We start from the raw sequence: 11,564 nt of genomic DNA, 5'->3' as shown, positions 1-11,564 counted from the left end.
GCTATTGCAATCCATGTTTATTAAATAACGAAACACGAACTTTACAAAAAAAAACAATAAACGTAAAACCGAAACAGCCCTATCTGGTGCAAACACAAAGACAGGAACAATCACGCCACATACTCGATCTGCAGCATGATTTATGTTAGATGATTTTCTGAGGGGATGTGGGTGGAGAGCCGCAGCGATGAGTCTCTCCAACAGCACCCTGGAGGGGCACGCTGGTAATCGACAAGCTAAATATTTGGTGCCCCTACCTTTGACAAAGTGGGCGCTGTTCATCACAGAGCAGCATCAGAGCTCACCTAAAAAGCCTAGTTAGTTGCTTTAGTTAATAAAGATATATTTCATGACAAGTTGTATTTCGTGACAAGATATATTTCGTGAGAAGTTGTCACGAACCGGCTCAAAGCCCGTAACAAAGGGAGACAACGTGGAGATAAGGAGTAACAAAATATACATTTATTAACTAAAGCCACTAAGGAAAATATACAATGGTGTGTGTAATCAGTAATCAGTAGTGTAAGTGAGTGTTTTGCATGCATGAATGTGATAATGCAGGGTGTTGAAAGGTGCCAAAGCAAACAAACAAAAGGCCACCAAGAACCACAACACAATCTACAAAGGTGTCTGCATGGAGAGAGTCTCCTCCATGAATGTGGAAGTGGTGTATTTATCCTGGGACACACTGGGCCCAGGTGTGTCTGCATGGAGAGAGTCTCCTCCATAAATGTGGAAGAGGTCTATTTATCCTGGGAGACACCTGGCCCAGGTGTTTCCCATGAAGCTGACGACCCTCTCAACTCCGCCCACCGGCATCCTAATAAGGAAACAAGAACAAAGACATAATACGGCAGACAGAGTGGGAGGGTCGTCACATTCCCCCCCATAAAACCGGGGACCAACAAGGACCACGGAACAACATACCAGCCTCTGCGTCCCAAATTGACACAGCCTCTGCGTCCCAAATTGATGAGGGGTTATGTGTTCACACCTCCACCTGCACCAACCAACCTCCTCCTCCCCAGACCTCAGCAACCTTTGCGCATAGGAAGCAATATTTAAGAGGAAAGAAGAACACAAGACCAGGAGGGAACAGACAGGAAAGATAGAACATGACAACCCGAAACAATGACAACCCGAAACAAAACACAAAATACTAAGACCAAGGCGTGACAGAGGCGAGATTTAAATAAAGATAACTTGAAACCCCACCATAAGGACCATTGGAAAAATGGCAACATCATCTGCATATAATGCCGCCCCTATACCCTGTCCGATATCATCAATCGTCAACATGAATAAGATAGGACTAATTGCACTACCCTGTGGAGTTCCATTTTCCACCTCATATTCTCTTGATAACTCCAATCCCACCCTGACCTGGAAGGTTCAGTCAAACAAGAAATTCATAATCCAGCTATACATTCTCCCACCAATACCCATTCACTTTATTCAGTAGATCTTCCTGCCACATTGTATCATATGCTTTTTCAATATCAAAATATACCGTTGACATCACTTCCTTCATTGCCCACTTCCTTCATTGCCCTTTGGTCACCTCAGTACTAACTTTAGCTAATGCATCAAGGGTAGTCCTTCCTTTTCTGAATACACTCTGGTATGGAGTTAATAGACCCCTTTGTTTGGGCTCCCGAGTGGTGCAGCGGTCTAAGGCACTGTATCTCAGTGCTAGAGGCGTTGCTACAGACCCTGGTTTAATTACAGACTGTATCACAACCGGCTGTGATTGAGCGTCGTTAGGGTTTGGCCAGGGTAGGCCGTCATTGTAAATAAGAATTTGTTCTTAACCGACTTCCCTAGTTAAAAAAATATTCACCAGCTAAAAGATTCATCTTCCTACAATCAACTTTTCCATTAATTTACAGAGATTTGATGTAAGTGCTATTTTATCGCCCCCAGAAACCTCCTTTTACTCTATGTTCCAGACGTTCTAGACGACCAATTCTCATAGCTTTTAGCCGTACCCTTATTCTACTCCTCCTATGTTCCTCTGGCGATGTAGAGGTGAATCCAGGCCCTGCAGTGCCTAGCTCCACTCCTATTCCCCAGGCGCTCTCTTTTGACGACTTCTGTAACCGTAATAGCCTTGGTTTCATGCATGTTAACATTAGAAGCCTCCTCCCTAAGTTTGTTCTATTCACTGCTTTAGCACACTCTGCCAACCCGGATGTTCTAGCTGTGTCTGAATCCTGGCTTAGGAAGACCACCAAAAACTCAGACATTTTAATTCCAAACTACAACATTTTCAGACAAGATAGAACTGCCAAAGGGGGCGGTGTTGCAATCTACTGCAAAGATAGCCTGCAGAGTTCTGTCCTACTATCCAGGTCTGTACCCAAACAATTTGAACTTCTACTTTTAAAAATCCACCTCTCTAAAAACAAGTCTCTCACCGTTGCCGCCTGCTATAGACCACCCTCTGCCCCCAGCTGTGCTCTGGACACCATATGTGAACTGATTGCCCCCCATCTATCTTCAGAGTTCGTGCTGCTAGGCGACCTAAACTGGAACATGCTTAACACCCCAGCCATCCTACAATCTAAACTTGATGCCCTCAATCTCACACAAATAATCAATGAACCTACCAGGTACCTCCCCAAAACCTTAAACACGGGCACCCTCATAGATATCATCCTAACCAACTTCCCCTCTAAATACACCTCTGCTGTCTTCAACCAAGATCTCAGCGATCACTGCCTCATTGCCTGCATCCGTAATGGGTCAGCGGTCAAACGACCTCCACTCATCACTGTAAAACGCTCCCTGAAACACTTCTGCGAGCAGGCCTTTCTAATCGACCTGGCCGGGGTATCCTGGAAGGATATTGATCTCATCCCGTCAGTAGAGGATGCCTGGATATTTTTTTTAAATGCCTTCCTAACCATCTTAAATAAACATGCCCCATTTAAGAAATTTAGAACCAGGAACAGATATAGCCCTTGGTTCTCCCCAGACCTGACTGCCCTTAACCAACACAAAAACATCCTATGGCGTTCTGCATTAGCATCGAACAGCCCCCGTGATATCCAGCTGTTCAGGGAAGCTAGAAATCATTATACACAGGCAGTTAGAAAAGCCAAGGCTAGCTTTTTCAAGCAGAAATTTGCTTCCTGCAACACTAACTCAAAAAAGTTCTGGGACACTGTAAAGTCCATGGAGAATAAGAACACCTCCTCCCAGCTGCCCACTGCACTGAAGATAGGAAACACTGTCACCACTGATAAATCCACCATAATTGAGAATTTCAATAAGCATTTTTCTACGGCTGGCCATGCTTTCCACCTGGCTACTCCTACCCCGGACAACAGCACTGCACCCCCAACAGCAACTCGCCCAAGCCTTCCCCATTTCTCCTTCTCCCAAATCCATTCAGCTGATGTTCTGAAAGAGCTGCAAAATCTGGACCCCTACAAATCAGCCGGGCTAGACAATCTGGACCCGTTCTTTCTAAAATTATCTGCCGAAATTGTTGCCACCCCTATCACTAGCCTGTTCAACCTCTCTTTCGTGTCGTCTGAGATTCCCAAAGATTGGAAAGCAGCTGCGGTCATCCCCCTCTTCAAAGGGGGGGACACTCTTGACCCAAACTGCTACAGACCTATATCTATCCTACCGTGCCTTTCTAAGGTCTTCGAAAGCCAAGTCAACCAACAGATTACCGACCATTTCGAATCTCACCATACCTTCTCTGCTATGCAATCCGGTTTCAGAGCTGGTCATGGGTGCACCTCAGCCACGCTCAAGGTCCTAAACGATATCTTAACCGCCATCGATAAGAAACATTACTGTGCAGCCGTATTCATTGATCTGGCCAAGGCTTTCGACTCTGTCAATCACCATATCCTCATCGGCAGACTCGACAGCCTTGGTTTCTCAAATGATTGCCTCGCCTGGTTCACCAACTACTTCTCTGATAGAGTTCAGTGTGTCAAATCGGAGGGTCTGCTGTCCGGACCTCTGGCAGTCTCTATGGGGGTGCCACAGGGTTCAATTCTTGGACCGACTCTCTTCTCTGTATACATCAATGAGGTCGCTCTTGCTGCTGGTGAGTCCCTGATCCACCTCTACGCAGACGACACCATTCTGTATACTTCCGGCCCTTCTTTGGACACTGTGTTAACAACCCTCCAGGCAAGCTTCAATGCCATACAACTCTCCTTCCGTGGCCTCCAATTGCTCTTAAATACAAGTAAAACTAAATGCATGCTCTTCAACCGATCGCTACCTGCACCTACCCGCCTGTCCAACATCACTACTCTGGACGGCTCTGACTTAGAATACGTGGACAACTACAAACACTTAGGTGTCTGGTTAGACTGTAAACTCTCCTTCCAGACCCATATCAAACATCTCCAATCCAAAGTTAAATCTAGAATTGGCTTCCTATTTCGCAACAAAGCATCCTTCACTCATGCTGCCAAACATACCCTTGTAAAACTGACCATCCTACCAATCCTCGACTTTGGCGATGTCATTTACAAAATAGCCTCCAATACCCTACTCAACAAATTGGATGCAGTCTATCACAGTGCAATCCGTTTTATCACCAAAGCCCCATATACTACCCACCATTGCGACCTGTACGCTCTCGTTGGCTGGCCCTCGCTTCATACTCGTCGCCAAACCCACTGGCTCCATGTCATCTACAAGACCCTGCTAGGTAAAGTCCCCCCTTATCTCAGCTCGCTGGTCACCATAGCATCTCCCACCTGTAGCACACGCTCCAGCAGGTATATCTCTCTAGTCACCCCCAAAACCAATTCTTTCTTTGGCCGCCTCTCCTTCCAGTTCTCTGCTGCCAATGACTGGAACGAACTACAAAAATCTCTGAAACTGGAAACACTTATCTCCCTCACTAGCTTTAAGCACCAACTGTCAGAGCAGCTCACAGATTACTGCACCTGTACATAGCCCACCTATAATTTAGCCCAAACAACTACCTCTTTCCCAACTGTATTTAATTTTAATTTATTTATTTATTTTGCTCCTTTGCACCCCATTATTTTTTTATTTCTACTTTGCACATTCTTCCATTGCAAAACTACCACTCCAGTATTTTACTTGCTATATTGTATTTACTTTGCCATCATGGCCTTTTTTGCCTTTACCTCCCTTCTCACCTCATTTGCTCACATTGTATATAGACTTGTTTATACTGCATTATTGACTGTATGTTTGTTTTTACTCCATGTGTAACTCTGTGTCGTTTTATCTGTCGAACTGCTTTGCTTTATCTTGGCCAGGTCGCAATTGTAAATGAGAACTTGTTCTCAACTTGCCTACCTGGTTAAATAAAGGTAAATAAATAAATAAATAAAAATGTCTATAACAAGCAGGACTGGATGGATCTTTACCAGGCTTCACAAAAGGCAAAACCTCAGCATGTTTCCATCCTGATGGAAGCACTCCTGTCCTCCATATTTTGATAAGTAAACTCAAAAATCTTTCCCAAAACTTCTGTGAGCAGATGTATAAACATAATGTAGCATGATTTATCCTCACTTGGAGCAGTGCAACCACACACCTCTTGTTATATCGAGCGAACATGATGAATTCAGCATTCAGTGATTTCCCAGACTCAAACTTCTTATTGTATACAGATGAAGTCGGAAGTTTACATATACCTTTAAATGAATACATTTAACTCAGTTTTTCACAATTCCTGACAGTTAATCCTGTCTTAGGTCAATTAGGATCACCACTTTATTTTAAGAATGTGAAATGTCAGAACAACTGCTGAGAGAATGATTTATTTCAGCTTTTATTTATTTCATCACATTCCCAGTGGGTCAGACGTTTACATACACTCAATTAGTATTTGGTAGAATTGCCTTTAAATTGTTTAACTTGGGTCAAATGTTTCAGGTAGCCTTCCACAAGCTTCCCACAATAAGTTGGGTGAATTTTGGCCCATTCCTCCTGACAGAGCTGGAGTAACTGAGTCAGGTTTGTGGGCCTCCTTGCTCGCACACGCTTTTTCAGTTCTGCCCACACATTTTCTATAGGTTTGAGGTCAGGGCTTTGTGATAGCCACTCCAATACCTTGACTTTGTTGTCCTGAAGCCATTTTGCCACAACTTTGGAAGTATGCTTGAGGTCATTGTCCATTTGGAAGACCCATTTGCGACCAAGCTTTAACTTCCTGATTAATGTCTTGAGATGTTGATTCATTATATCCACATAATTTTCCACCCTCATGATGCCATCTATTTTGTGAAGTGCACCAGTCCCTCCTGCAGCAAAGCACCCCCACAACATGATGCTGCCACTCCCGTGGTTCACGGTTGGGATGGTGTTGTTCGGCTTGCAAGCCTCCCCCTTTTTCCTCCAAACAGTTCTATTTTTGTTTCATCAGCCCAGAGGACATTTCTCCAAAAAGTATGATCTTTGTCCCGATGTACAGTTGCAAACCGTAGTCTGGCTTTTTTATGCCTGTTTTGGAACACCTAATCAAATGGCTACTCAGACTATTTGCATTGCTCCTTTTACCCCGCTGCTACTCTCTGTGCATAGTCACTTTAATAACTCTACCTACATATACATATTACCTCATCTAACCGGTACCCCCGCACATTGACTCTGTACCAGTACCCCATGTATATCGTCTTGCTATTGTTATTTTACTGCAGCTCTTTAGTTATTTGTTACTTTTATTTCTTATTCTTATCCGTATTTTTTAAAACTGCATTGTTGGTTAGGGGCTCGTAAGTTAACATTTCACTGTTGTATTCAGCGCTTGAGACCTAATAAAATTTGATTTGATTTGATTCGTCCAACCTTCAAGTGTCTGTAATATTTCTTCTTCTCTCTGTTTTGATCCTGTTTCAGGAAGAAATTTTAAAACTTTAAATGGTAAATAGGTGTTTTTTTTTCTATCTTCTTGCCCTTTGTGCTGTTGTCTGTGCCCAATAATGTTTGTACCATGTTTTGTGCTGCTGCCATGTTGTGTTGCTACCATGCTGTGTTGTCATGTGTTGCTGCCTTGCTATGTTGTTGTCTTAGGTCTCGCTTTATGTAGTGTTGTGTTGTCTCTCGTTGTGATGTGTGTTTTGTCCTATATTTATACAGTATTGTATAGATTTTTTATTTTGAATCCCAGGCCCCGTCCCCACAGGAGGCCTTTTGCCTGTTGGTAGGCCATCATGGTAAATAAGACTGTGTTCTTAACTGACTTGCCTAGTTAAATAAAAAATAAACAAATGTAAATGTTTGGCAAAGCACCAGATCACCTATAATATACAGTATATCATCCATCCTTAGTATGACTTTGCTTATAAATCACTTAGTGAGTATGCAAATAGGCTAGTCTTCATGTAGACTAATATATCTGCACCTTGTGTTATCTCCTTCATGGTGAATGGTTCATCAGTGGTCCTTGGGCCCAACTGCCCCTGGTCGTCAGTGAAATCAATTTCTGCTGACCATTTGGTTGGGCCTAAACACTGCCTGATCTTGTGTTTTACAAGAAGTATAAACCAAGCAGTAAACATATGAAAAAGAGGATTCTTCATAAAATGATATCTAGTCATGTATACTCATTTCTTGGAGTATTTGGACTGTTTAGAGCAGCAAAACATTTGAATACCTCTTGCAGCAGACGGTTCCTCCTGACCTTCAATGTCACCCGTGCACATTCTAGAACTCAGCAAACCCTTTGAAGAGGGGGATGACCGCAGCTGCTTTCCCAAAGATTGGAACACTCTTGACCCAAACTGCTACAGACCTATATCTATCCTACCATGCCTTTCTAAGGTCTTCGAAAGCCAAGTCAACAAACAGATAACCGACCATTTCGAATCTCACCATACCTTCTCTGCAAGCATTTCGCTACACTCGCATTAACATCTGCTAACCATGTGTATGTGACAAATAAAATGTGATTTGGTTTCAGAGCTGGTCATGGGTGCACCTCAGCCACGCTCAAGGTCCTAAACGATATCTTAACTGCCATTGATAAGAAACATTACTGTGCAGCCGTATTCATTGATCTGGCCAAGGCTTTCGACTCTGTCAATCACCACATCCTCATCGGCAGACTCGACAGCCTTGGTTTCTCAAATGATTGCCTCGCCTGGTTCACCAACTACTTCTCTGATAGAGTTCAGTGTGTCAAATCGGAGGGTCTGCTGTCCGGACCTCTGGCAGTCTCTATGGGGGTGCCACAGGGTTCAATTCTTAGACCGACTCTCTTCTCTGTATACATCAATGAGGTCGCTCTTGCTGCTGGTGAGTCTCTGATCCACCTCTACGCAGACGACACCATTCTGTATACTTCTGGCCCTTCTTTGGACACTGTGTTAACAACCCTCCAGGCAAGCTTCAATGCCATACAACTCTCCTTCCGTGGCCTCCAATTACTCTTAAATACAATTAAAACTAAATGCATGCTCTTCAACCGATCGCCACCTGCACCTGCCCGCCTGTCCAACATCACTACTCTGGATGGCTCTGACTTAGAATACGTGGACAACTACAAACACTTAGGTGTCTGGTTAGACTGTAAACTGTAAACCTTCCAGACCCATGTCAAACATCTCCAATCCAAAGTTAAATCTAGAATCGGCTTCCTATTTCGCAACAAAGCATCCTTCACTCATGCTGCCAAACATATCCTTGTAAAACTGACCATCCTACCGATCCTCGACTTTGGCGATGTCATTTACAAAATAGCCTCCAATACCCTACTCAACAAATTGGATGTAGTCTATCACAGTGCAATCCGTTTTGTCACCAAAGCCCCATATACTACCCACCTTTGCGACCTGTATGCTCTCGTTGGCTGGCCCTCGCTTCATACTCGTCGCCAAACCCACTGGCTCCATGTCATCTACAAGACCCTGCTAGGTAAAGTCTCCCCTTATCTCAGCTCGCTGGTCACCATAGCATCTCCCACCTGTAGCACACGCTCCAGCAGGTATATCTCTCTAGTCACCCCCAAAACCAATTCTTTCTTTGTCCGCCTCTCCTTCCAGTTCTCTGCTGCCAATGACTGGAACGAACTACAAAAATCTCTGAAACTGGAAACACTTATCTCCCTCACTAGCTTTAAGCACCAACTGTCAGAGCAGCTCACAGATCACTGCACCTGTACATAGCCCACCTATAATTTAGCCCAAACAACTACCTCTTTCCCAACTGTATTTAATTTTAATTTATTAATTTATTTTGCTCCTTTGCACCCCATTATTTTTATTTCTACTTTGCACATTCTTCCATTGCAAATCTACCATTCCAGTGTTTTACTTGCTATATTGTATTTACTTTGCCACCATGGCCTTTTTTGCCTTTACCTCCCTTCTCACCTCATTTGCTCACATCGTATTTAGACTTGTTTATACTGTATTACTGACTGTATGTTTGTTTTACTCCATGTGTAACTCTGTGTCGTTGTATGTGTCAAACTGCTTTGCTTTATCTTGGCCAGGTCAAAATTGTAAATGAGAACTTGTTCTCAACTTGCCTACCTGGTTAAATAAAGGTGTTCTCAACTTGCCTACCTGGTTAAATAAAGGTGTTCTCAACTAGCCTACCTGGTTAAATAAAGGTGTTCTCAACTAGCCTACCTGGTTAAATAAAGGTGTTCTCAACTAGCCTACCTGGTTAAATAAAGGTGTTCTCAACTTGCCTACCTGGTTAAATAAAGGTGTTCTCAACTTGCCTACCTGGTTAAATAAAGGTGTTCTCAACTAGACTACCTGGTTAAATAAAGGTGTTCTCAACTAGCCTACCTGGTTAAATAAAGGTGTTCTCAACTTGCCTACCTGGTTAAATAAAGGTGTTCTCAACTTGCCTACCTGGTTAAATAAAGGTGTTCTCAACTTGCCTACCTGGTTAAATAAAGGTGTTCTCAACTTGCCTACCTGGTTAAATAAAGGTGTTCTCAACTTGCCTACCTGGTTAAATAAAGGTGAAATAAATACATAAAAATACATTTGCCTGATTGATGTGATGTAATAATGGTCAACTAGGTAACATTTGGCTTCTACATTCTAAAAGTGAAATAACCAAAGAAACCTTTCCCACCTTCTACAATACGTTTGTGTTATATATTTAGAGAGGAAGAGAAGAAACATAGTTTGATTTAACCAGAAAGATTTGATAACACCGATGTAAAATATCTGGTGAAATCCATCTTTGAGGTTGTTATGTAACGTTAGTATGGAGAAAACGGCCTTACTGCCATCTTGTGGAGAAGGTTGTGGAAAATTGCCGTTTTCGTCCGTAGGCAACTAATTATATCTGGGAGGGGTGTGGGGGGAAATAGCAACTGAAAAGCGATACAGTTTGAATGATTATTGGATATTTTTATTATTCTTTTAGTCTACCTATTTGTGGGCTTATATTTATATTGCCTTAATTCCACGTCATTTACGTGGAAGGGGATGTAGCTCAGTGGTAGAGCGCATGCTTTGCATGTATGAGGCCCCGGGTTCAATCCCCGGCATCTCCATAAAAGTTTTTCCCCAAAATAAGGTTCCTTTAGTTTATAATTTCGCAAATAATATTTCGATTGTGCATTTAACATTAGTTTTATTTTTTATTTAATACATAGACATCAGGATAGATAATAAGAGTAAAATAAATAACAGAGTAGCAGCAGTATATGGTGAGTGTAAAAGTGTGTGTACGTGTGTGTGTGTGTGTGTGTGTGTGTGTGTGTGTGTGTGTGTGTGTGTGTGTGTGTGTGTGTGTGTGTGTGTGTGTGTGTGTGTGTGTGTGTGTGTGTGTGTGTGTGTGTGTATCTGTGTGTATCTGTGTGCGTGTTTATGTGTTTGTGTTGTGTTGGTTTGCGTGTGTGTGTGTGGGGGGGGTTGTGTGAGTGTCAGTTTAGTGTGCATATAGTATGTGCAAGAAAGGGTCAGTGCAGATACTCCTGGTATCCATTTAACTAACTATTTTGCAGTCTTATGGCTACTTAGAAGTCTTACGAATAGAAGTTGTTTGCCGGAGGGTAGCAGAGTGAACAGTCTATGGCTTGAGTCTTTGCCAGATTTTCAGGACTTCCTCTGAAACCGCCTGATAAAGAGGTGCTGGATGGACATCGGCCCCAGTGATGTACTAGGCTGTCCGCACCACACTCTGTAGCGCTTTGCGGTCAAGGGCAGTGCATTTGCTATACGTATTTTTTCAGCATCATGAGAGGGAAGAGGCGCTGCCCTGCCCTCTTCACCCACTCCACTACAGCCCTGTCGATGTTGATGGAGCCGTGCTCTCCCCTCTTTCTCCTGCAGTCCAAGATCAGCTCCTTGGTCGTACTGGGGTTTAAAAGGCTTCTTAAGTTTCCACATTGAAATTTCAGACTTGATTTTCCCTTACGAAAAATATCAACCCCTACAAAAATGTCCATTAATTATAATCCACATAATAATTCACATTTCCTGTTGCTGCAGGATTATTATCCTGCTGTACCAAACCGGTTAAACATTTAGTAAATTGAGAATCTGTAAAAAGAAAAACCTGCGCGCCTCATTTTCTTGGACAAGTTACATAGGCAGTTAAATGGGCTCATGTCTGGAAGTGACCTGGGTGAGAGATCTTAA

At 43.0% G+C, this 11,564-nt stretch overlaps 1 non-coding gene across 1 annotated transcript; it reads left to right on the top strand.

The window, feature by feature from the left end:
- The first annotated feature begins 10,402 nt into the window (after positions 1-10,402).
- trnaa-ugc (transfer RNA alanine (anticodon UGC)) lies at positions 10,403-10,474 on the top strand. The gene has a single exon. It is a non-coding gene; the product is annotated as a tRNA-Ala (tRNA).
- The last annotated feature ends 1,090 nt before the right edge of the window (positions 10,475-11,564 follow it).

This window comes from Oncorhynchus kisutch, linkage group LG29 (assembly GCF_002021735.2).
Source record: "Oncorhynchus kisutch isolate 150728-3 linkage group LG29, Okis_V2, whole genome shotgun sequence".
NCBI classification, from domain to species: Eukaryota; Metazoa; Chordata; class Actinopteri; order Salmoniformes; family Salmonidae; genus Oncorhynchus; species Oncorhynchus kisutch.
This window is presented reverse-complemented; position numbering and strand designations above follow the sequence as displayed.